General features: G+C 38.9%; 1 pseudogene; it reads right to left on the bottom strand.

The window, feature by feature from the left end:
• Positions 1 to 16,387: 16,387 nt before the first annotated feature.
• LOC110311264 (ubiquitin-conjugating enzyme E2 variant 2-like) lies at positions 16,388 to 16,823 on the bottom strand (annotated as a pseudogene).
• Between the last annotated feature and the right edge of the window lie 9,496 nt (positions 16,824 to 26,319).

The following is a 26,319-nucleotide window of genomic DNA, read 5'->3' as shown; positions in this document are numbered from 1 at the left end:
CAAGCTTCCCTCAGGCTGTGCCGAACTTTGCATTAACTCAAACATAAAGTTTTTTTTTAATCTGAGCATCTTGGCCCTCCTGCAGTGAGGACAGATTCTGGGGGAACAATTCAACTGTCCATGCCTCTAATTTTGGATAGTCTTTCTTAAGATGTCTTTTAGTTAAAACTTTCTTTATAACTTTGGTGCTGTAAAAAAAAAAAAAAAAAAAAAATGCCTGTACTGTAGTCTCCTGCCAGGCAGCAACCATAGCCAAAATCTACTGTCTAAGGATCTAATTTATGTACAAAAACAAACATATCTAGATAACTCTGTCTTAGTTTTGTAGCGCTCTCATAAGATGATTACTCTTGTAATAACCTTAATTAACAATATATGGGTGAGTAGAAAATCTTAAATTTGTGATCAAACTACAAGCTGCAGTCAATGGAACACTGGCAGTTTTAACCATGATTTTTAAGTTTCTTTTGAAACACTAGAATAATATCTACAACCCTGGGAAAGCAAAACCCAATTTCAAAACAATTTATCACCTTAGAATCAATGTTAGAAACATCACTATCATATTACAAAAGTTGGCTGCCAGTTCATACTTATGAATGTATGACAGTGCAAATTTTAATGCTTTATTAAGGAGACATTATTTTAAATCTTATCTTTAAGTCTGCCTTTTAGGAAAAGAATCACACTACATATTATCTCAACTAGAAGTATCCTTAGAGGCCTAGTTTTTTGGCCTGCCTTATGCCACGTGTTGGAAAGACTCCAAACCTGAGTTACCAGGTTAAAGCTAACTTGCTAGTAACCAGTGTTACACACTTTTGATCATACCCAATAACTTATAAGCTAATACTCTTGTGATGAAGACATGCAGAGCATATTACACCTCTAGGACCAGTAAAAAATCAAATAAAGCGGCTACACGAGTCTTATGAATTTAGACCAAAGAATTTTAATTTTTCTAGCTATAATTATAAGATTAAAAAAAGCACTTTATCATTTGCCAAACACATTAATCACGATTGCAGAGAGCCCTCCAGGAAAAAACCATCTATCAGGTTTTTTGCCCCAAAACTAAGAGGCTGCAGACTCCCTTTCTTTGAAAGTAGATTATCCAGCAGTGGCTCCCCTGCTGTGCCTGATCCTTGGCTAAAGCATGGCCACTCTCAGCTCTGCTGAACCAGCAGATAAAATCTTAGCCATTTTTATTTTCCAACATGAAACACAGAACATTCAGTCATTCAGACAACGAGACAAAACACACATGGATTTACACATAAACAGATTTGGTGCAACAGACATTAGACAACACAAAGAGGGCAGAGAACTTCTGCTGCAGGGGCCAGAGAGTAAAAGGCAGGGCATCCCCCGATTTTCTCTCTGTCTCTGGAAGAGTTTCAAAATCCATTTCCCTCTATTTTGTTTTACTCCATCATTTTAAGCCCTATTCCTCTAGCCTGGTGCAGTTCTCGACTGCAGACAACCACCTGTTTCATCATTTTAAACCCTATTCCTCTCACCTGAAACAGCTTTTAAAAGCTGCGGACAACCTCCTGATTCAGTTTCTAGTCCCACACATATTTCGCTGTCAAATCCTAAGTGAAAAAAGCTCTGGGTTAGCACTGTTCCAAACTTAGCCCAAATCCTTCTGCGCCTCCAGCAACACTTTTTAAAAATGAAGTTTAAAGTCAACGCTAGCATAAATACCTGTTGCTCACCGTTCCCAATACGATCCTCTGATTCTTTCCTTCCCTGGAGCTCCATACAAGACAGCGATTCCCTCAGGGTTTTCGTGCCATTCCCAAGGTCCCTGGCTCAGAGGCCAATCTGTTGTATGCCAGCCCGCAGCCTACTTGAACCGGGTACACCTGGGAGGCAGGCTGGGGCTGAAAAAGACTTAGATGGTGAGAGAGATAATGAAGCCAAGATGATTCCCTGTTCAAGGCTCAGGAGTTTACTAAGAGAGTGTGCTTATATGGGGGAAGGCCCATCCTCCCCCGCCAGTCCAATCTTGGTGTCTGGAGCCAGCCTGCAGGTGACATGTAGGATAGGATGTTCCTCTGGAATATCTCAGGGGCCTCTCAGCAGGTAGCAGTGTCTTGGAGGAGAGCAGTGGCAGGTGACAGAACAATAGTAGAGCCATCTAGGTCGGAAGGCTCCACCCGAGGTAATCTCCTTAGTGGCAGCAAGGTCAAAGTCTGGATCTGCCTACTTCGAGGCTGAGGGAGGCTACACTATTGCAGATGCCAAAAAGTTTTTTGCTGACAGGAGCCTGATATAGCTGTCTCCTGTGAGGCTCTGCCAGTGCCTGGAAAAAACAAAAGTGGATGCTCACAGTCATCTATTAGATGGAACACAGGGTCCCCAATGAAGGAGCTAGAGAAAGTACCCAAGGAGCTAAAGAGGTCTGTAGCCCTATAGGAGGAACAACAATATGAACTAACCAGTGCCCCCAGAGCTCCCTTGGACCAAACCACCAATCAAAGAAAATGCATGGTGGGACTCCTGTCTCTAGCTGCATATGTAGCAGAGGATGGCCTAGATGGTCATCAATGGGAGGAGAGGCTTCTGGTCCTGTGAAGGTTCTATGCTCCAGTATATGGGAATGCATGGCCAGGAAGCAGGAGTGGTTGGATTGGGGAACAGGGGCAGGGGTGAGGGGATAGAGGAGTTTCGGAGAGGAAACTAGCAAAGGGGATAACATTTGAAATGTAAATTTAAAAAACATCTAATAAAAAAATTTTAAAAAAAGAAAATGGCAAAAAAAAAAGAAAAGAAAGCATATTGTACTATGTCGAGTGATTTTTTTAGCATCAATCAAGATGATTATGTGGTTTCTGTCCTTAACTTTGTTTATATGATATATTACACTTATTTGATTTACATACGTTGAATCAATCTTGTCTTTCTGGGGAAAAAAACACTCTTTATTATAATGTATAATTTTTAACATATTTTTCTGAATTATGTTTTCAAATACTTTGTTGAGAATTTTTGAATCTCTCTTCACCAAAGAAATTGATCTATTTATTTGTTGTTGTATCTTTATCTAATTTGGCAATCAAAATAATGTCAACCACGTGTAGTGAATTTGTTACTTTGTATTTTAAAGAATAAGTTAAAAAGAATTGGTATTATATCATTTTACAGCCTGTTATATTTTAACAATGAATCCACATGATCCTGTGTTTCAGGGGTGGGGGTGTCTTTGATTTGATTCCATTTAAGGAATCTTTAAGGTCTATGTAAGTTATTCATATTTTCTGAATTTAACAAATTGTGCTGTCAAGATTGATATCTACTTGCAGAAGAATGAAATTAGATTCATATCTTTCACCACATACCAAAATCAATTTTAAAATGTATCAAAAAAAATTAATTTGAAACCTAATGTGGTAAAGTTTGTAAAAGAAAACATAGAGGGTACCCCTCAAATTTGGAGTAGGCAAGTACTTTGGAACAGAATAATAATTGGACAGACATTAATCACAAGAATGCTCAGATGGGACTACAAGAAAATAAAACATTTCTACAAGCAAGAGAAGCTATCATTAGAGCAAATAGTCTACATAAAGGGAGAAAAATCTTTTAAATAAAAAACTAACATCCAGAATTTTAAAAGAATTTCAGAAATTATATAACAAGTAAATAAATCAGCAAGCCAGCAAATGAGCTCATGAATTTGATGTTTTTTGAAGAGAGAAACACAACCACCAATAACTATTTTTCAGATTGTTCAATACACTTAGACATTAGGGAAAAAAAAAAACAAATAAAAGCTATTTTGAGACAGCACTTCACCAAGTGTAAGGAAAGAAAGGAGTAAGATCATGTAACTCTATTTCAATTAAAGTATGTTATAAAAATCTTTAAAAATTAAAAGTAGAAGTGGCATAAAGTATAATCATTTCACTCCTGAAAATATCCCACTGTAAGGAAATTTACACCCTCATACATATTGATGCTTTATTCGCTATAGTGAGAAAACAGAACCAAAATAGTTGTGTATCAACAGATGAATAGAAGATTAAAACCTGGCACACATGTAAAATAGAATACAGTTCAGCTCTGAAAAAGAATGTAATAAGACTTTTCAGGTAAATTTATAGACATAAAATGGACAATTTTCTAAGTGAGGTTACACAATCTCAGAAAGAAAGAATTCACGTTCTCTCTTACATGTGAATACCAGATTATGCCAAATTATTTTAGTGCTTTATAATATTAAAACTTATGTATTATATATGTAAACAAGTATACATGTGGTACATTATAATATCCAGGAAGGAGAACAGGAAAGCGTAAATAGTAGGCATTGAGGAAGAACTCAATATAGGTTATGAACACGATCAGGAAAGGATATAAAGCTACTTTTTCCATGGTTTTAGCTCAGTAACTGGTTTTTAGATTTTTTTGGTGATTGATAAGTGTATAAATTGTATTTGATAGTGTAGGTGTAAAATCCAGTGTGTGGCTCAGCAACTTCAGTCTACCTAATTTTGCTGTGTGATTTATTTTTAATTTGTAAGCTCTTTTTAATAAAGTTTTCATTAAAATGCTGTTGATAGTTTAGAAAGAAAACAGTCTAATAAGCAATATTATGAAATATGTTTATAATGAAATCATGACATGATTGCTTAGTGACTAAGCACAACAAATGTTACTGTGACACTTCTGCTTTTTTACTCTGTGTGAAGCTGGACAGTGCATCACATAAACCAACTCATAATCTGCTTTATAAAACAAAACCCTTTGGATGAAAATAAAGATATGAAAAGATTTTAATGTAATTGTATAAGTGTAGGAATAGACTATTCACTTTAAACATTTCAAAAGCTATAAAAATCACATTTTTAGATACCAGTAAGACATTAAACAAACTCCCTCTCATAATTTGGGGTTGGACCCTGAGACTTAATATGGTAAGCCAGAGTTCATCTCTGACTTTCATCCCAAGACCTATGCTTTACTTTTATTGTGAGACAGTATGTTTGATACATTGCTTAAGCTGGCCATGAACTCCCTCTGCTTCAGCTTTGGCTTCCAAAGAACCTGGGGGTGTATGCAAGCACTGACGTGCCCAGCTGTAAGTCTGTCTAGAGAATTCCATACTCACACCATGAATATATGCTACTGTCCATTTCTTACTAAATGACAGTTTGGCTTTATATTGCCTCATCCTTAATTTCTCTTCTGCTTGATGAATTAAGATCCCAGTTACTTCTGACTAACGATCTCTGAAAATAACTCTCCAGTGTGCACAGCCAGAAATACCAAGCTGTATCTTTGGCAGCCAGTGTCATCCCAACTGTTGTCCACATACTTGAAGTTTCATCCAAATCTTAGGCTACCTTCTCTACAGTAGGGTAGGTTTCTGTGACCCAGCAGGAATTGTGTGTGCCAACATAGAATTAACTATTCCATGCTGTTCCTAAATCAGATGTTTTTAAGACTACTTATAAATCTATTCTATCCCTGTACTGAAGGTTCAATGTTTCCCAAACTAGCTTTAAGCAGTATTTTAAGGAATGCAGTTTACCTTTAAGTGATTTGTTACTCTTTAAGAGACCTGACAGGTAGACCACCTCTATAGAGGCTGGTTTGCCTTTTAAAAAATGTACTTTTCTTTACCACTCTTCCTGCTCTCTAATGTAGTCCATAAATGCTGTTTGGGGTTCAGCTGCATTGGCCTCCTTTTTGAATCAGAAAGCCATAATTTTTCCTTCTCTTCTATCTTTTACTTGTGGAAACTAAATATTTTTTATATACTCAACTAATGTTTTGGAGTAATTGTTCTTTCTTTTCTCTGACACCATAGAGCTGATCTCTATGCCAGATTACCTCCTCCATTTTCCTTCAGGCAGCTTCAAGATATGCAGATGATTGTCATCAGTAAATGCCAACTTGGCTTCATATTGCCTCATCCTTAATTTCTTTTATGCTTGATGAATCAAGATCCCAGTTATTTCTGACCAGGGGTCTCTGGAAATAACCCATTGTGCACAACCAGAAATACAAAGCTGCATCTTTGATGTCCAGTGTCATCCCAACTGCTGTCCATGTATTTAACGTTTCACCCAAACCTTAGGCTCTATGCTCTACAGTAGGGTTCCTTTTAAACTTAAATAGATTGTCAACTTTCTGTTTGTGCCTGTTCTTAATTTTTTTTTAAGTAATACAACTAAGAACCCTAAGAGGGGACCTGTGGGAAGCCACAAACGCCATTACAAGATGGCGCAAGTTCCATTAAGCCGAAGCCCATGAATATGGGTAAACAACCAATGTGCGCATGTGCAGAAGAGTTTTTGCTGAGTCACTGCCTGGCCTGAGGCATGTTAATGAGATACTGAAAGCATAACCAATCAGGTGTAGACATGCCTCTCCTAGGCCTATATAAGCAGCGCCATTTCTGGGGCTCAGGGTCTTTTGCCTACACAGTTCATGCTCTCCCAATAAACATGTTGCAGAAGGATCCTGTTGTGGCGTCTTACTTGCTGGCGAGTCGAGCGTCCCACGGGGACCCCAATTTCCCAGTGTCATATAGCTCTACTTGGATTCCTCAATATTTGTAGTAACAAAGTTTCTGGTAATTAATTCTTTAATTAGCAGAGAAAAATGACCCATATCTGCACCTCTGGGTAGCATCTGTATCATTCCCAGCAACATTTCTACAAAATCCCTAAGAATCAGATATTTCAAAGATTGCACATGAGGTCCTCAGTGAGATGATATACAGAAACCAAACTCCTGTGGAGATATCTTGAGGAATTTCAGACAAGGGTTGGAAACACAAGTACAGAAACATGGTGTACAGTAGCCTGATCGAGGTCATACTTGTTTGAGTTCTCTGAAAAGTCACGTTGTCAATGAGGATTACAAACCTATTAATTTTTCTAGGAAGTCCACATACTCCCTCTAAAGAACCACCTCGGCTAGTGTCCTTTAAGCAGTATGACCAAAAAAAAAAAAATCTCTTTATTTTTGGGACATTCTCAGTTTTATGCCTGCTGTATTGGCTCCATCTCTTTCTTCCTGTTCTTGGAACTCATGTATCTCTGACATGTCTCAAATTGACAGTCCTCCTATTTTCAACTATTTAGTGCTGGCCTTAAAAGACTGAAGAAAATACAAAGGTCAAGAAGATTGATCAGTGACTAAGGGAAGGCTATTGTCCACAACCCCCAAAGTTATGCCCTGATCTGATCTGTGCAGCAAACAACAAAAAAAGTTTTGTAGGCCAATCCCCAACAATCTCAGAAATCCTGTGTGCCCTGAGACATCCAAGAGCAGTTATTATGTGGAAGGGCTCAGCAGGTGAAACTATTTGCATGTGGACAACATATTCACATGAGGCAATCCCATAATAGAATCAGATATTAAGAGCACCTGTTAAGTTACAAGCATATAGCAAGTATGGGACAATCTAGTGTTATCAGGCTTAGAGTACAGAAACCTAAAAGATAAATAAATATGTCTAAGAAATAAGTGCAAAATATCACCTAAGACAGAGGGGATTATTTTGTGGAAAAATAAAGTATGTATAGTATGAAGGGGCTATAATAACACCAACTAGGGTTTCCAAAAGATAATGTTCTAATAGCCAAAAGTAAATAGAAGTTTACTTTTGACTATGTTTAGCCTCAGTTTTCTCTCTGTGCAGCGGGATGATAATAATAGGCACTTTGTTCTATGCATAGAAAGGAAAGGAAATCAGATGAACAATGAGATTCTCATCATTATCCAAAACACAAAGCTCCAAGGTTTTACATTGTTCTCATCTTCCCTGAAGTTGGTCCAACCACTAGACAGTGTTTCATTTGATCCAGCAAGCCCTTCATCTAGTTTCTGCCAACCTCACCACTCAGGTACTTTGTGAGTTTTATGTATTTTGGTGATACGAATGTTGGCTTTGTGTCTGTGATACCCAGAATTCACAACAGGATCCTTAAATAAGGAGCAAGACCTGCAAAAACAGGAGACTCTGCTTCGTAAAATCAATCAATCATTATCTAAATAGTCTGACTACCTAAAAAATGAGAAATGGTGCTGAGGGCAGATAGCGACTTAGTGAAGGGTCTTGAAACCATTTCCAAGCTAAGACTGCAAGCTGCATTTGCCCTAAATCTACCCACAGAGGTAAAAGCACCTGATGCCAGGCCTGGGTCTGGATGAAGTTTCTCAACTAATTTTGACCTCTGAGATTCTTAAATTCCACCAGTCCAGCTGCACTAGATGAGAAATCAGGCCTTCAGGGACTCAACCTAGGACAGAAGGATTGATCCATATGCAGCAGAGGTTGTGGTAGCCCAAGAATAACAACAAACTATGTAAACAGCAAAGTCTCCATGTTGCAATATCCACACTTCCTTTCCTCCAAGAAATGAAAGTCCATTGACATCACTTTAGTTTTATAAAACGTGCTTACCTCTTCAGGTCTGACCAGCACCTGGGTAGCTAGAGCGCAGGGTCGGCTGACACCCGCGAGCTACCCACGACAACCGCCACAGGATTTTGAGACTTCTGGTGAGTGGTACACAGCTTCTGCTCCAGTCCAATCGCGCGGGACCTGAGACTGCTTTGGCTGGGGAGGCAGAAATCCGGCCTGAGTAGGGCCACAAGCCTCTTCCGGCCAGACCAGCACCGGGGTAGCTAGGGCACAGGGTCTGTTGACACTCGCCAGCTACCCACAACACCCGCCACAGGATCTTAAGACTTCTGGTGAGTGGAACACAGAGTCTGCTCCAATCTTTAAACAGTGACAACAATAACAACTAATCCCAGAGATTACCAGATGGCGAAAGGTAAACGTAAGAATCTTACTAACAGAAACCAAGACCACTCACTATCATCAGAACCCAGCACTCCAACTTCGCCCAGTCCAGGGCACCCCAACACACCGGAAAAGCTAGACCCGGTTCTAAAAGCATATCTCACGATGATGGTAGAGGACATCAAGAAGGACTTTAATAACACACTTAAAGAAATACAAAGGAACACTGGTAAACAGGTAGAAGACATTAAAGAGGAAGCACAAAAATCCCTTAAAGAATTACAGGAGAACACTGCTAAACAGGTAGAAGACATTAAAGAGGAAGTACAAAAATCCCTTAAAGAATTGCAGGAGAACACTGCTAAACAGGTAGAAGACATTAAAGAGGAAGCACAAAAATCCCTTAAAGAATTGCAGGAGAACACTGCTAAACAGGTAGAAGATATTAAAGAGGAAACACAAAAATCCATTAAAGAATTGCAGGAAAACCAGACCAAACAGGTGATGGAATTGAATAAAACCATCCAAGACCTAAAAAGGGAAGTAGAAACAATGAAGAAAACCCAAATTGAGGCAACACTGGAGATAGAAACACTAGGAAAGAAATCTGGAACCATAGATACGAGCATCAGCAACAGAATACAAGAGATGGAAGAGAGAATCCCAGGTGCAGAAGACTCCATAGAGAACATCAGCACGACAATCAAAGAAAATACAAAATCCAAAAAGATCCTAACTCAAAATATCCAGGAAATCCAGGACAAAATGAGAAGACCAAACCTACGGATAATAGGAGTAGATGACAATGAAGATTTTCAACTCAAAGGACCAGCAAGTATATTCAACAAAATTATAGAAGAAAACTTCCCAAACCTAAAGAAAGAGATGCCCATGAGCATACAAGAAGCTTACAGAACTCCAAATAGACTGGACCAGAAAAGAAATTCCTTCCGACACATAATAATCAGAACAACAAATGCACTAAATAAAGATAGAATACTATAAGCAGTAAGGGAAAAAGGTCAAGTAACATATAAAGGCAAGCCTATCAGAATTACACCGGATTTTTCACCAGAGATTATGAAAGCCAGAAGGGCCTGGACAGATGTTATACAGAAACTAAGAGAACACAATTTCCAGCCCAGGCTACTATACCCAGCCAAACTCTCAATTACCATAGATGGAGAAACCAAAGTATTCCACGATAAAACAAAATTCACACATTATCTTTCCACGAATCCAGCACTTCAAAGGATAATAACAGAAAAAACCAATACAAGGACGGAAACCACGTCCTAGAAAAAGCAAGAAGGTAATCCCTCAACAAACCTAAAAGAAGACAGCCACAAAAACAGAACACCAACTCTAACAACAAAAATAAAAGGAAGAAACAATTACTTCTCCTTAATATTTCTTAATATCAATGGACTCAACTCCCCAATAAAAAGACATAGACTAACAGGCTGGCTACAGAAACAGGACCCAACATTTTGCTGCTTACAGGAAACTCATCTCAGAGAAAAAGATAGACACTACCTCAGAATGAAAGGCTGGAAAACAATTTTCCAAGCAAACGGTAGGAAGAAACAAGCTGGAGTAGCCATTATAATATCTGATAAGATTGACTTCCAACCCAAAGTCATCAAAAAAGACAAGGAAGGGCACTTCATTCTCATCAAAGGTAAAATCCTCCAAGAGGAACTATCAATTCTGAATATCTATGCGCCAAATACAAGGGCAGCCTCATTCATTAAAGATACTTTAGTAAAGCTCAAAGCACACATTGCACCTCACACAATAATAGTGGGAGACTTCAACACACCACTTTCACCAATGGACAGATCATGGAAACAGAAACTAAACAGGGACACAGTGAAACTAACAGAGGTTATGAAACAAATGGATCTGACAGATATCTACAGAACATTTTATGCTAAAACGAAAGGATATAACTTCTTCTCAGCACCTCACAGTACCTTCTCCAAAATTGACCACATAATTGGTCACAAAATAAGCCTCAATATATACAAAAATATTGAAATTGTCCCATGCACCCTATCAGATCACCATGGACTAAGACTGATCTTCAATAACAAAATAAATGATAGAAAGCCAACACACACGTGGAAACTAAACAACACTCTTCTCAATGATACCTTGGTCAAGGAAGGAATAAAGAAAGAAATTAAGGACTTTCTGGAGTTTAATGAAAATGAAGCCACAACATACCCAAACTTATGGGACACATTGAAAGCATTTCTAAGAGGAAAACTCATAGCTCTGAGTGCCTCCAAAAAGAAACTAGAGAGAGCACACATTAGCAGCTTGACAACACACCTAAAAGCTCTAGAACGAAAGGAAGCAAATTCATCCAAGAGGAGTAGACGGCAAGAAATAATCAAACTCAGGGATGAAATCAACCAAGTGGAAACAAGAAGAACAATTCAAAGAATCAACCAATCGAGGAGCTGGTTCTTTGAGAAAATCAACAAGATAGATAAACCCTTAGCCAGACTCACTAGAGGGCATAGGGAAAGTACTCTAATTAACAAAATCAGAAATGAAAAGGGAGACATAACAACAGACCCTGAAGAAATCCAAAACACCATCAGATCATTCTACAAAAGGCTATACTCAACAAAACTGGAGAACCTGGATGAAATGGAGAAGTTCCTAGACAGATACCAGGTACCAAAGTTAAATCAAGATCAGGTTAATGATCTAAACAGTCCCATATCCCCTAAAGAAATAGAAGCAGTCATTAATAGTCTCCCAACCAAGAAAAGCCCAGGACCAGATGGGTTTAGTGCAGAGTTCTATCAAACCTTCAAAGAAGAACTAATCCCAGTTCTTCACAAACTATTCCACAAAATAGAATCAGAAGGTACTCTACCCAACTCATTCTATGAAGCCACAATTACTCTGATACCTAAACCACATAAAGACCCAACAAAAATAGAGAACTTCAGACCAATTTCCCTTATGAATATTGATGCAAAAATCCTCAATAAAGTTCTCGCTAACCGAATTCAAGAACACATCAAAACAATCATCCATCCTGACCAAGTAGGATTCATCCCAGAGATGCAAGGATGGTTCAATATACGAAAATCCATCAATGTAATCCATTATATAAACAAACTCAAAGACAAAAACCACATGATCATCTCGTTAGATGCTGAAAAAGCATTTGACAAAATCCAACACCCATTCATGATAAAAGTCTTAGAAAGATCAGGAATTCAAGGCCCATACCTAACCATGATAAAAGCAATCTACAGCAAACCAGTAGCCAACATCAAAGTAAATGGTGAGAAGCTGGAAGCAATCCCACTAAAATCAGGGACTAGACAAGGCTGCCCACTCTCTCCCTACCTATTCAACATTGTACTTGAAGTCCTAGCCAGAGCAATTAGACAACAAAAGGAGATCAAGGGGATACAAATCGGAAAAGAAGAAGTCAAAATATCGCTTTTTGCAGATGATATGATAGTATACATAAGTGACCCTAAAAATTCCACCAGAGAACTCCTAAGCCTGATAAATAGCTTCGGTGAAACAGCTGGATATAAAATTAACTCAAGCAAGTCAATGGCCTTTCTGTACACAAAGGATAAACAAGCAGAGAAGGAAATTAGGGAAACAACACCCTTCTCAATAGTCACAAACAATATAAAATACCTTGGCGTGACTCTAACTAAGGAAGTGAAAGATCTGTATGACAAGAACTTCAAGTCCCTGAAGAAAAAAATTAAAGAAGATCTCAGAAGATGGAAAAACCTCCCATGCTCATGGATTGGCAGGATCAACATTGTAAAAATGGTTATCTTGCCAAAAGCAATCTACAGTTTCAATGCAATCCCCATCAAAATTCTAACTCAATTCTTCAACGAATTGGAAAGGGCAATCTGCAAATTCATCTGGAACAACAAAAAACCTAGGATAGCAAAAACTCTTCTCAAGGATAAAAGAACCTCTGGAGGAATCACCATGCCTGACCTAAAGCTGTACTACAGAGCAATTGTGATAAAAACTGCATGGTACTGGTATAACAACAGACAAGTAGACCAATGGAACAGAATTGAAGACCATGAGATCAACCCACATACCTATGGTCACTTGATCTTTGACAAGGGAGCAAAAACCATCCAGTGAAAAAGACAGCATCTTCAACAAATGGTGCTGACACAACTGGCATTATCATGTAGAAGAATGCGAATTGATCCATTCCTATCTCCTTGTACCAAGGTCAAATCTAAGTGGATTAAGGAACTCCACATAAAACCAGAGACACTGAAACTTATAGAGGAGAAAGTAGGGAAAAGCCTCCAAGATATGGGTACAGGGGAAAAATTCCTGAATAGAACAGCAAAGGCTTGCACTGTAAGATTGAGAATCGATAAATGGGACCTCATAAAGTTGCAAAGCTTCTGCAAGGCAAAAGACACCGTCAATAAGACAAAAAGACCACCAACAGATTGGGAAAGGATCTTTACCTATCCTAAATCAGATAGGGGACTAATATCCAATATATATAAGGAACTCAAGAAGGTGGACTCCAGAAAATCAAATAACCCCGTTAAAAAATGGGGCTCAGAACTGAACAAAGAATTCTCACCTGAGGAATACCGAATGGCAGAGAAGCACCTGAAAAAATGTTCAACATCCTTAATCATCAGGGAAATGCAAATCAAAACAACCCTGAGATTCCACCTCACACCAGTCAGAATGGCTAAGATCAAAAATTCAGGTGACAGCAGATGCTGGCGAGGATGTGGAGAAAGAGGAACACTCCTCCATTGTTGGTGGGAATGCAAGCTGGTACAACCACTCTGGAAATCAGTTTGGCGGTTCCTCAGAAAATTGGACATAATACTACCAGAGGATCCAGCAATACCTCTCCTGGACATATATCCAGAAGATGTTCCAACCGGTAAGAAGGACACATGCTCCACTATGTTCATAGCACTTATTTATAATAGCCAGAAGCTGGAAAGAACCCAGATGCCCCTCAACAGAGGAATGGATACAGAAAATGTGGTACATTTACACAATGGAGTACTACTCAGCTATTAAAAGAAATGAATTTATGAAATTCCTAGGCAAATGGATGGATCTGGAGGGCATCATTCTGAGTGAGGTAACATATTCACAAAGGAACTCACACAATATGTACTCACTGATAAGTGGATATTAGCCCAAAAACTTAGGATACCCAAGGTATAAGATACAATTTGTTAAACGCATGAAACTCAAGAAGAACGAAGACCAAAGTGTGGACACTGTGCCCCTCCTTGGAATTGGGAACAAAACACCCATGGAAAGAGTTACAGAGATAAAGTTTGGAGCTGTGAAGAAAGGATGGACCATCTAAAGACTGCCGTATCCAGGGATCCATCCCATAATCAGCTTCCAAACGCTGACACCATTGCATACACTAGCAAGATTTTGCTGAAAGGACCCAGATATAGCTGTCTCTTGTGAGACAATGCCGGGGCCTAACAAACACATAAGTGGATGTTCACAGTCAGCTATTGGATGGATCACAGGGCCCCCAATCGAGGAGCTAGAGAAAGTACCCAAGGAGCTAAAGGGAACTGCAACCCCATAGGTGGATCATTATTATGAACTAACCAGTACCCCAGAGCTCTTGTCTCTAGCTGCATTTGTATCAAAAGATGGCCTAGTAGGCCATCACTGGAAAGAGAGGCCCATTGGACTTGCCAACTTTATATGCCCCAGTACAGGGGAATGCCAGGGCCAAGGGGTGGGGGTGGGTGGGTGGGGGACTGGGGGGGTGTATTGGGGACTTTTTGGATAGCATTGGAAATGTAATTGAGGAAATTACCTAATTTAAAAAAATAAAATAAAATAAAAAATAAAATGATAAAAAAAAAAAAGACGTGCTTACACTTTACCTTCCACCAGACATGCCCACCCATGAGTCTGTGAAAGTTTGGCTCTCAACTTAACTATGGACATCATCCAATATTTCCAATGTGTGCTCAAAAGTGTTTCCTCCAATTTGCATTCTGGAAGCTAACTGATCCTATGATGCAAGAGCTTACACTACAGGACAAACCTGCTATGACATTGGTATACTGTAGGTCATGTGTGGTCACAACAAGATCCTAGAGCAGGGCCCAGGAGTTATACCCCAAGACTACAAGACAAATGTATGAAGGGCAACTTGGGTGACTGCCCTGGCCATGGAAATAGAGGGTGAGTACTATGCACTTTCTCTTTGCAGCCTGAGCAGTGAATTCAACATCACTGAAGCACTCTAGCCATTTTACCTCTATCCCACATTCTCATGTCCTACTGTTCCTGACCTACCACCCTACTCTCCACATAGAAAGTCCCTAAACTCTGTGTAGGGACTGGGTGGTGCTAAGAACCAGGCCACATGTGGGAAAGGAAAGAGAGGAGAGCAGAGAAGTGAGCCCTATTGCAAGGAGAAAGAGTAATTCAACACAGTTAAAGTCTGCACAGGGGCCTGAGCACAAGATCATTTGAGGCAGCTCCAGGGCAGAAACTATAGTAAGAGGTTTGGCTACTGATGAGGAACTAAATCTTGAATGTAATTTCTAGTTTGGGACAGGAACCAGAGATTCAAGAATCTCACAGCCCAGGATATTTGTGACACCAGGGCCTAGATCAAAAGGCCTGGAATAGAGGCAATAAAACTTTCACTCTAGCCATATCTACCATTATGAAAGTCATCATTATCCTGAGCTTTGTTGTCTTCTATACCATTTACAAAACTTGGGAACATTCAAAATCAGAACAGACATTTAGTAATCCTATGAAGCCAATACCTATGACCTTCATTCTACTTCCGTGAAATTTCCAGAATCAGGCAGAATGGGCTTCTATCCATCTTTTTTAAGACACATTCCATATTTTATTTACATTTTAAGACTAACTTTCATATCAAAATCATATATTCATACACCTATTTCCTTTTTGTTGACTCCACTTAAAACATCTAAGAATGTTTTAATAAACAAAGACTATAAACAAATCATTATGTCTGTTACATGTAACAAATGGGAACAGCTTTTAACAGAAATTCAAAACCCCAAACATCTTTTATTATAAATACAGGTATCAAAACAATCCTGAACCTATGTTTAAGACTAATAGTAGTCAGCACCCACACCACTTCAAGAAGTAACACAATTGTTGACTAGTCATTTTATCTGCTACTTTAAACAATTCCAACTGCAGCTTAGAGCTGCATATGATAAAGCATGCCATTTCTGTTCTTCCTTCTTGAGACTTACTCTCCAGAAAAACAAATGTTTCCATGGCCATCTGACACTCTTTTGTCATGCTTTTGTCTTGAAAGCCTGAATTCCATTTTGAGTACTTCAGGTTCATGTTTAAATGACAGTGCTTTAAGAAGAGAAAGAAAAATTGTGCTGCATGTCTCTTGTTACCTGAAAACATAATAGGTGTACATATATTAAATATATTCTTGCAATTGTCCAGGTCATGTTTACCAGCTGCAATTCTTTTACTTAATGTGTGGGTATTTTGCATGGTGATATTTAATCAAGACATTAACATGAGTATAAGGTTGCAGATTTAAGAAAATTTTGAGATCCACTAAAATTAGTTGTTGTACATCTGTCCTTCTGGTGGCTGTGAAGGCTTCATATTTTCTTTGGACATCATAAGACGTCTTAGCTCTTGAAGTATGACTTTAATTCTATAGAAATTTTCCATTTTGCTAATACTGGTATGCTCTGTGCATCCACCATTCCACTGGAATTATTGATTCCATTTATATTAGTTTTTGTTACAAATCTAACTGATTGAGGAGCTTCTGGGTATTTAGATCCACATTATACTTTCAGGCTATATATTTTGTTTTCATAGTTTGTCCTTGGTGGCCCAATAATCATGCCTGTCCACATGTAGGTGTCATGTCTCCATCATCTTCAAGGCCCCAGCTAACAGTACTATCACCTACTCCTTTTTGTGCTTCTTCAAGTTCTTCCAACAAGTGAAAATTATGAAGAACTTTAACTCCTGTGGAGACCGTCATCTTCTCCTGCTACCAGATGCACCACCCAACTCCTATCTATCTTAAATTCTACTGTAGAGCCTTTCATTACGAACCAAGGAAACATATTCATTGGAGTAAGGTACCTGCCTGTGCTCACACGGTATGGAGTGCTGCCTCCTTCCAGGCAATGGACACAATCACATAAAGGAATTTCTATTCATCATACTAAAGTGAACAGAGTAAAAATCAACCAGCAATGACAGCTGACATTGAGGAGAAGCTGACATACTTGATCAACCATCTACAAGAAGCTAAGGGTGTGGATAGACAGCAGCAAAGAATCAAGCAGAGCCTAGATAAGTGTTTTATAGAAGACTCAAGGTGATATACAGGGATAGCTGCTACTTGCTCATTCTTTATCAGAACTTCACCCTGAGAAGTTAACTTCCCCTCTGTGAACTTCAGTCTCCCTGTCTGGACTAGGAAGTGATTATCAATCTGTCCAGGAAAGTGTGGGGTCATAGATTAATTGAGGAGATACTAAGAGTGTCTCTGATCAGTGGAGATCCTCACTAATCTCTAGCTACCACTATCATCTCCTGAAATATTACATAGGCCTGCCATAGAAGGGTAACTTCCCTTCCCTGGAGTTTCACATTCCATATGACCAATGAGCAGTTACACCAGAAATGTACACTGTTAGGGAGCAATAGATTTCCTATATGATGGAGTTGGCCAGGAAAATCGGTTACACTTGGTAAAACAACAACACTTCTTGAAGTGTAGCATATAGTAATAGTAAGATGACATTACAAGCTCTGTGGAGGAGGTTGGGGCAGAGAGATGAACCTAGTTGCTTTACTGAGCCCACTATGTCTGCAGCTGGCCACCCTTGAGAATCCACAAGCTAAAATTAGATCTGTGATAGCTGAAACAAAAACTCATGGTCGCAGAAAAAGAGAAATAAAAGGAAGTGAAACCAAGTCCATGACCAGCAAGGCATGGCAAGCAGGGGCAGGTGTGTCATTGGAGGGGCAAGGGCCAGTTTTGAGGGTGTAGATGAGTGGTTGTGCATCTAAATGTTAGGGGCAACAGAGCCCCCTTTATACCTCATCTGTACTTTCATTCACATTCTTTGTGATGCTAACCCTTGGCTGCCTCCATATACCAAGCTCAATATTAAACACTTGAATCCTGGAAGGTCATGTCCCAAAGATCTGTGTGACCAGACAGTAGTGGTCATGTGGGCTATCAGAGCACAAAGGAGTAAGCAACTTAGCACAAGACTCTCACCTGAACAGAAACAGGTGATTGAATAAGCAAGCACCATTCTCACTTCTTCAGACTCTGTGATTCAGAGGTATATTATCTAGCCTTTCAGGCACACTGACTTTGGTCCTTATGTCTAGAAGGTTGTAAACACCCTTCCTATTATCCAAAAATATTTATTTTGGCAATCAATCATGAAGCAATCATGGAACCAGCATGTGGAAACAGACGAGAGTTCATTGTTTTAGTGGGACATGTTATGGATGACTAGTGTACATGTGGTTTCAGTGGCTTGCAGAATGACCTGGACAGGTGTCAACAGAAGGGAACACTGTCCTACAGACCCAGGAAAAGATCTCACTTTTTTTTAAAGACACAATTTCCTCTAGATAATAGTCTAAATAGATCCACACAACATACTCTCAAAGTTCTTCCCAGTAGAAATTTGAGCCTTTGAGCTTTCCCATGTTTTCTGATTTGTCAGTAAATGACTACAGGCTTTCTACCTAAGGAAGAAATAAATGGACTGATGTAAGAAACAAGATTCTCTACAAATACTCTCTGAGAAGCAATTAAAATACATTTGTAAAATGGTATACAGAATTTTCTTCAAAGAGGTCCAAAGATTTGAGCAGGGCATGATGGCAGATGATTATAATTACAACCACTGGAGGATGGAGCAGTAGGGTAATCTGAGATGGAAGTTCTAAGATTAGATTTGTCTGCATAAGAAGATTCATCTTACACACATATGTAAATACATGAATAAAAATGTGACTATGGGTGCATTCATGTCTGCATCTGGATCTATGGTTACTATCTATATGCATATATTCAATATGAATACCTTTAGGGGCAGTAATATTTTGTTTGGACATCTGACTTTTCTATTTTAACTATGACCAAATATTCATTTTTAATTCATGAAATGTGAATTTTGTGGAAAGCTACATATCCAAGAGTATGTAGAATGTACCAACTATCTTTGATAGGTTAGAAAAACAAAAAAGACACAAATCAAGGTAGATAAGGAAGAGTGTTAGATCGAGTTTGGAAACAGATATGATCAAAATATGTTGTATGGAATTTTCAAAGAACTAATTAAAGCAGGAAGAGAAATTGAATGAAACTAAATGGTTAAAAAGTAAATAGTTCACCTTACAGTTCTATGCAATTATACAAATCTAGTGGTAGGGCTCTGTAGATAACCCAAAAAAAAATCACAATTCCAGGAAGATTAACTGACAGAGAAGATGACTGGCCCAGAAGGAGTGCTTCTTGTGAAACCAACAGCAGCAAATCTTTCAAGAGTAAAGACTTAGACACAGTGTACTGGATTCAAAAGAAAATTGCAACATCAGTGGACACCCAAACAAACAGGAGATGTATAACTGACTTAGCACAACAATGATGCTTGTATTCATTTGCTCTTTGTTCTTTCAGGGAAGCATCATGTTTTAACTGATGTGAAAATGATTGGGTATATTTCACAAAGAATGTTTTAAATGTCTCTGAATTTTATATCACAGGAGGGACCACTTCTGACTTTCTGAAATACTTTCAAATAGATGTATTTACACATATTCCTGATAACTCACAAAATTAAAATTATACTTTCTTTCATAGAGTTGAAAAGACTACAGCCTACTCTCATATTAATAACTTTGACATGTTGTGTCTTTAAAATAGTTATGTTGAGATTAACAATTGTCTCTTGTGTTAAAAAAAAAAAACTGTTGTTCTCACAAATGCCTGCTAGTGTTGTGTCAGCTTGATAGTAACTAGAGTTATTTGGGAAGAGAGAAGTTCAACTGAGAAAATGCCCCCAATAACCTGTCCTTTGTGGGAGCTTTTGGCGAATTGTCTTGATTGGTGATTGAGGTGGGAGGGGCAAGATTATTATGGCTCATGGCACTTTTGAGCCTGTAGTCCTCAGAGATATAAGCAAGCAGGCTGAGCAAGCCATGGGTAGCAAGACAGCAAGTGGTATTCCTCCATGTTCTCTGCCTTAGTTCCTGCCCTGACTTGCCTCACTGATGGAGTATAAACTGAGAGTTGTAAGCTGAAATAAACCTTTTTCTCTCCTGTTGATTTTGGTCTGGGTGTATTATCACAGTAATAGAACCCTAACTAAGATATTGAGTACATTAAAAGTTGTTTAAATTTGGTAGGGCCAAATAATGCACAGTACTCCATATCTTTGCTGTCTCTACCTTGTGGGGCAGTGGACCATGCCACCAGAGAGAAGAATGGTAAGGTTGTAGCAAAGTTCAGAACCCCAATAAAACCCATAATTGAGAACTTCATGAGGTGGAGTTAGCTCTTGGCCAGATTAATGTCCTGGGGCACATGACAACATGGAGGAGCATGACAATCAGTCACATAGAGACAGCACATAAAGTCCTTCCCACAGGCAGACAGAACATCCCTAACCAATCCAATAGGAAGGATCTACCCTAGATCCCAAAGTGTTTATTATTTCCTTGTCCTCAAGGAACAATGTGCATGAGATATTGCCTGTTTTAACCAGCTATAACATTCCATTGAAGAGTTTTCTGTCCTGAAGCTTTTGTAGCTGGACCTCGATCCCACCCAATAAGTCAAATGTGTGTGCTTGACTACAGCCACTTCCTGCTCAGTGGCACTGACTTCGACTTTGACTCCTATCTGCCTGCTGCATCTCACTGTCTGCCACCAATTCTGAGGCAGTGGCTGTGGCAGAAGAGGCCTAGCAGCCTGCCTTACTCTGTCTTCCCCTTAGAGATGTAACATTTTGGTCATTCTGGCCATGCCAGAACCCCATAAGACCTTTCTCCCCTACTGTGCTCTCATATGCAGACCAGCACCACCTAATACTGCTGTAGAGGTAGTTCCTGGTGTACTATAAAATGCCTTTCTCTTTTGTGCTTACAAACAACATGAGGCTCCTATATCCTGGAAAGATTCATAATAACACCTGCTTCAAAAGGACCCCTGACTTGTTGGATAACAGCAAAAAGACATTTCTTTTCAACAACTTGTGATGATAAGGTACATCTGTGAAACACTACAAAATATACCTTTAGGACCAACTTGATTCCACCTACAGTAAGAATCCTAAATGCAGAGTGGCACACCTGGATTCTCAAGCTACTGAGACTTAGACAAAAACAAATTTGGTTCCAAGTAGGTAAGTCTACACAAATGACAGTATTTAAAAAGGCAGAATACTATTGTTAAGGACCCAATATCTAATAAAATAACTCATATTTTACAAGAAACATAAAGGAAATTCCCTAATCTGGTGAGAGAATTATGAAGGAATCCTATCACAAACACTACACTCCATAGAAAAAAATGCTTCAAAACTCCAGCAAGACAAGTTGCCCATGGCCATTGTCTTCCTTGCAAGTATAAAAGGGATGAGGTGAAACAAAAGAGACAGGAATTGAGAAAGGACCAATAAAATTGCTACTTAGTATAGATAAGAAATCTCACAAATATGTAGCATGTATACCACCTAATAAAATACAGCAAATTTCTCAGATCTGATTTCAAACCATAAACTTAACAAATTTTATATGCCCAGAAATTAATAGAAAAGGATATTCTTTATTATAAAATTTTTATTTGCATTAAGCTATCAGTAAACTACCTATTAAAATATAGTAATATTTCTAGGCATCCACTATTTTTATTAAAAACTATTAATGATAATATAAAAATATTCAAAGATTCAATAACTCAATATGGCAAAGATGTTTATTCTTTGAACATTAGTATAATTGGAGAACTCTTTAAATTTATTATAATTCTGTCATTTATTAATAAAAGAAGCCTTGTTAGTGACTCTAATTAAGAGATGCTCACATATTCCAAATGAAAATAAGAGACAAATCACCTATATTTTCTATCAACTGGGCAACTTCAATATGAGAAATAGAGCGTGGAGCTGCAGATGGAGACCTTGAGGTGATATCCTTGCAGTATCTTTTCAATCTATGCTCAAAGTTCCATCCTTGGCTCTAGAGGATTCCATGCCCTCCCTTAGAACGAAGAAGAGTTCAAATCCATGCAGAACCAAAGGATGCAATGGTACCTGTGTAACAGAAGAATCACCTAATGATAACACAGCAAACATAGGACTCATGCAAGGAAAAGGCAAAGTGAAGGATAACGTGTAATGAGAAGTTCAAAGACCTCAGAGTGACAACTCTGGGTTTTACCTGGGTTCTCACTAAATGCTGAAATAATTATGGAAAGGGTAATATATAGGCACAAGCATGGGCTACATGCTTGGTTAACTGTTAATTGGTCCTTCTACTCTGAGAGAGAATATATCAGAGTTCACATGTATATACTAGCCCAGATTTCCAGATATCCAGGTTAGAGCAGTCTACCACAGCCTGTGTGTTTAAGGAACACTGCTATACAAGGCTTTACTGGGAAGACAGCAAAGGAAGAACTAGACAATTCCAAGTAGTCATTCACCAGAAGCCTATTTTATATCTTCTATTCGCACAGGAAGCCACTTAGCTCACTCCATCTGACCTGGGAGAATTAATCTAATTCTAGAAATTCAGGAGGCTGGTGTGTTCCACATGTATTCCTTGGGATAAAACTGAAAGCTGGAAACAAAATACATCATGCTAAGGTCAAGTCTTCAAGGTCCTGAGGATGCTCGTTCCATTCATTTGTTCTATGTCTTTCTTCAATGCTCACATCCATGGTTCTTTGTAATTGGAGTTTCTCTTGCTAAGAACACTCCTCCCCAAGTACCTGCTCATTCATTCCTCCTTTATTTAAAGATGTCTGTATCTCTTTGTGAACATACAGCTAGTGTCATTTTCTTCCCTCTTCAGAGTGTATAGTATCATCTATTAGAGCATCATGTGTTTGTTCCTGTCCTATGTCATCCACTGGCACTGCTCTACAGATGTGTCCTGTAAGCCACCATGTTCTCAGGACCTAAACAGAACTGAGTATCCAGTTAATCAGCAACTATTAAGTCTGATAATTGTTGCTGCATTCTCAGCAAAATGGTTGTGTGGGACTGGTATTTCTATCTAGTGATTGTGTTGCCATGACTTGGATATTTTGAACTTGACTTGCCTGGGGAATGAAGAAATGAAGATAGATGCACATAGCTACACATACAGAAAAGCTGACATTTGGAGGGTCCTGTGCTCTCATGAAGGTATACAGCTTCCAAGAAACCCTCATTATTGATCTTATACATCTGAATTGAGGAGACAAAAGTAACTTTATGGTGTACAGATAAACGAGGAAGCAGGTTTAGCAATTCTTAATAGCAAATTCCTATAAGGCACAAGTCTTGGTTGCAGTAGTCAGGGAGGAAGAAGCTGTTGTTGGTACTTTTTGAACATACAATTAACATTTGTACACAGACTAATAGAAGTCCTTCCATCACCTTGTACCTGAAAAGGGGGAGACCTTGCCATTTCCATGGGTCTGAGGAATTGATGTCTTTGACATGGCCCTGGCTCAGGTCTTCATCAGCTCTCCATACTGTATGGTGGCACCACATTCTGAAACTCGTGAACAGTTGTAAAAAATATCATGGAACAAAGAACACAGAAGTCAAAATAGTCCCAGTCCTAAGATGTGGACCATGATTGTTTGGGGGTAACAAGCTGTATGCACTGAATCCATGGATCACCCCATCCTAGATCAAAGCTATGCACCCACGAACAATTAGTCTGATGTCTGAATCCTAGTTAAAGAGTCTATCATTAGGTAGGGCTGTAAGGAAGAAACCCTTTTCTGTGCCTTGACCACAGAGATTGTAATCACTATATGCAAATGAAGCTGTCCCCGGACCACCAATTTTAGGTAATATTTCCAGTCACCTCTCTCAATACTTATCTCCTAGTTGAACCTATGTGAAGTTATTGTAGAACCACGGTCCTGAGTTCTGTCCTTGAATGGGAAGGCTAAGTGTTGGAAGTCACATGAAAGGAACAGTGTGCTAGGAATAAGCAGATATCAGTGGAGCACCAAGAATGAAGATGGGACCTAGTTCAGTCCACATGTAGCAACATTCTTCCCTGAGTTTCAGAGAACAATGGTGATACAGGTGTAATAGGTGGAAGCACAGTGGTCTGATGTCCTGCATAATATTCTTAGGATGCTAGAGATCCCCATGGCTCTGAGCAGGGGCAATGTTCTGTAGATGTCAGACTGCTAAATGGTTTTAAAACTTTAGAGAAGCATGATCTAGTAATCTCAAAGTTGATCTGTAAGGGCAATCCAATGTCAGTAGTAGAACCCACAAATGAGGTGGAGCTTAGGGGTCTTGACTGCATCTTGTCCAGAATGGTAAGCAGCATGAACAGAATACCTGTAAGATGGGACCAAAAGTGCTTATCTGTGGTTGGAATTGTGTGTCTCTAAGTATGAGACAGCTCAGGTTCCTCTAGTCTGTGTGAATGACAGAAATACAATCTCCATTATCCACATATCTCTATTATGTATTTGTCATTGGTTTTTCCTTGTTTTTTATTGAAAATAGATTCTTTTCTCATATGTTATATACCAACTGTATTTTCTATTACCTCTGCTCTTCCCAGATCCTCCTCATCTCACTCCCAATCCAATCCCTTTCTGTCTCTCATAAGAAAAGGACAGGGTTTTAGATATAACAACCAAACATGACAAAATAAAATATAGTAAGATAAAGCAAAACCATTATATCGAAGTTGGACATGGAAACCCCACAGGAAGAAAAGAGCTCCAAGAGCAGGCACAAGAGTCAAAGACCTACTTGTTCTCATACTCAGGAATCACATAAATATACTAAGCTGTAAGTTATCATATATAGGCAAAAGAACTTGTTCAGACCCATGGTGACCCTCTGCTTGCTGCTTCAGTCTCTATTCCTTACTTGGTTCATCCAGAGGACCTTGTTCTTATGTCCTCCATCTCTGATGGCTCTTACATTCTTTCAGCTTCTACTTCAGCAGGGTTCCCTGAGTAGTGAGGAGAACTAATTGATGGAGACATCCCATTTAGACTTTCTCTCCCTGTAATGTCTGATTATGGGTTTCTCCATCTGTTCCCATCTGCTGATGGAGGAATCCTCTCTGATGCAGACAGAATAAGGCACTGACCCATGAATATATTCAAATATCAGTAGGGGTCATTTTACTGATACTTATTTCTTAGATAAGTAGTGTTTGATGTTACCTTACATATCTGGGATATCTAGGTTCTTGGTTACCCTAGCAATGTTATGTGTGGGTATTATCTCACAGAGCAATCCTTAAGTCAAGTCAAATCAGATATTGATTGGCTACTCCCACAAGTTCTGTGCCACCACTGCTCTATTATATTTTACAGTCAGGATATATTGTAAGTCAAAGGGTTTTTTTTTTACTGGTTTGGCATTTATCTTTCTCTTTTAGTACCCTGTAGAGTACCTTCCCACAGCATAAAGACTAGAACATAGGGATGAAGGTTCCATATGGATATCAGCTCAACTTCTCCATGTTCAGTGAGTTGTGTTGCTATTTTCTTTTGGCAAGGGGTGGCACTATCAGCCCATTATTTTAGGAACAGCCTAGTTTATTTTGGAGGACTTGTGATTTCCAATGGACCTCCTTGGTCAACAACGCAATTGAATATAACTCAATCCAGCTACTGGAAGCCTCATTTGGTGAAAAGAATTGGCCAGTTGTGACTCCATATCCTCCAATATAAGAGGATCTCAGTACAACCACATTCATATATTTTAGGTTTCTACTACACTAGGTTTCAATATCATTCCTCAAATGCCCCCTCAAACCCAGCTGTATTGCCCTGACATTATCTCCCATCAAAATTCCAACACAATCCTTCCTTGACCTTAAAAGGACAGTTTTCAACATATAGAAAAAGAAAGGATAGTTAAAACAATGATGAACAATGAAAAAATTACTGGAAGTCTTACCATTTGGTGGGGATGATATTGAATCTGTAGAATGATTTTGGTAAGATGGCCATTTTACAATGTCAATCCTATTGATCCATGAGCATGGGAAAACTTTCTTAAATCTGTAAATATCTGTTAGATCCATATGTTTATTATGTCTGTTAGCTCCAGTATTTCTGAGAGTGTGGAATTGAAGTCTCCCCCTATCAGTATGTAAGAGTCAATATGTAACTTAAGCTATAGTAGTCTTTCCTTTACAAAGGAAGGTGCCTTTCTATTTGGGGCATAAATGTTAAAAATTGAAATGACAGGGTTCAAGCAACAAGCACAGGCTTTGGGCTATTTGAAGGGTTTCAT

Source organism: Mus caroli, unplaced genomic scaffold (assembly GCF_978045245.1).
Source record: "Mus caroli unplaced genomic scaffold, Mus_caroli_1 scaffold_17, whole genome shotgun sequence".
In the NCBI taxonomy this organism is placed as follows: domain Eukaryota; kingdom Metazoa; phylum Chordata; class Mammalia; order Rodentia; family Muridae; genus Mus; species Mus caroli.
The sequence above is the reverse complement of the archived record's forward strand: the minus strand, read 5'-3'. Positions and strand labels throughout refer to the sequence as shown.